This window comes from Salvia miltiorrhiza, chromosome 1, assembly GCF_028751815.1.
Source record: "Salvia miltiorrhiza cultivar Shanhuang (shh) chromosome 1, IMPLAD_Smil_shh, whole genome shotgun sequence".
In the NCBI taxonomy this organism is placed as follows: Eukaryota; Viridiplantae; Streptophyta; class Magnoliopsida; order Lamiales; family Lamiaceae; genus Salvia; species Salvia miltiorrhiza.
In genome coordinates, this window is record NC_080387.1 from 14,418,396 (window position 1) to 14,420,395 (window position 2,000).

Here is a 2,000-nt window from a genome sequence, read left to right on the forward strand (position 1 = left end):
AGAAGATAAAGCTTAAATGATTTATCCGAATAAATCAATAGCTCTAACAACACTCATCTTATATAAGCTTTAATAAAAATCCTATATAAGATTTTTTTAAGTGGTTTCTACTTTAAATTTGTCGGGCATATTTACTTTACAGCCTTACGAAGATTAGAAATGGTAACTTGTTTGGAATGTTTACTTTACGCCCTTACGAAGTTTTGAATAAAAGTGTTAGCTTGTTTGCCATATTTAAGCCCTAAAATCGTGAAAAGATTGGCATCAGAAAAGTGCGCTTTATGACATGGTTTGCAACACAATTCGAAGGAAGCAAAAAGCAAATATAACACTCACCAACATATTAAATAAATAACAGAATTGATGCACTTTACTCCTTATAATTTTAACGATGTAATATATTAATTGAGTGAAATTTATTTGTATCATTCAATTTGTAATTTAAACATTTGAGAATTGAGATGAATATCACACAATTAATCAAAATATGATATGTCAATTAATATTCTAAATTAAATTTTTGAGGTGCAAATATATACTTTTATGTATTGATTACAATTGAATAGACTATCATACTACTTATAAACTAATATTTTTTGAGGTGAATATGATAGTATAATAGTATAAATATATAATAGAGTATCATACTACTTATAAACTTATATATTTTTACTATTATACTATCATATAATATAGTTTAAATTTCTAAGAGCCCAAAATTATATTGTTAAATATAAGTTGTTAATTTTATTTTATAAATGCCAAAATTATTAAATTGAGTGTTGGCTATTTTGTTAAATTTAATTAATTTTTAAAATTATGGGATTGATTTAATAATAATAATTTAAGGATATTTAATCCATTTAAGGAGTATGAATTATTGAAAAGTATGCATTATTCGTACACTTTGAAATATATTAGTTAATAGTTTGATTTAATAATAGTTTGAACTATCATTGTTGATGTAGTATTTTGAAATATATTAGTTAATGCAATGTATTGTAATTTTTCTTTCAATATTATTCTTTGTAGTGATAATTGCTTCATAAACTAACTTTATATATAGATTTTTTATATTATTATTTATAGGTACAGTACTGTATAAATGATTTTTAGTGCAAGATGTTTGTTTTTATGGAGTATTATTTAAATTGTGCATCGCACAAGTATGCATTTGCATCTCGTGCAATGCAAGGACAATTTTTTTTTATATTTATATGAAATTGATACTAATTCAAAACGAATCTATATATATATAAAAGTATTATAAGCTCTATCCTACATGGCGCAATAGAATCACTCTATTCTAATTTTCCTCCATTCTCATTGATTCTTATTTTTTCTAAATTTTTAATCAATAAATTTCTATATATCTAATCTCAAACCTATCATCAACAAATTTCTATATCTAATTTCTTATACATTAATTATATCCCAATCATACATATCTAAAATAATGAATCTCGACATATATATATATATATATATATATATAAAAGTATTATAAGCTCTATCCTACGTGGCGCAATAGAATCACTTTATTCTAATTTTCCTCCATTCTCATTGATTCTTATTTTTTCTAAATTTTTAATCAATAAATTTCTATATATCTAATCTCAAACCTATCATCAACAAATTTCTATATCTAATTTCTTATACATTAATTATATCCCAATCATACATATCTAAAATAATGAATCTCGACAAGATCATATATATCGAAAATAATATCTAAAATAATAGAAACTGCACAAGCCGAGAATTCCAATCCAATGAACCTCTATATATATATATATATATATATATTATATATATATAAAAGTATTATAAGCTCTATCCTACGTGGCGCAATAGAATCACTCTATTCTAATTTTCCTCCATTCTCATTGATTCTTATTTTTTCTAAATTTTTAATCAATAAATTTCTATATATCTAATCTCAAACCTATCATCAACAAATTTCTATATCTAATTTCTTATACATTAATTATATCCCAATC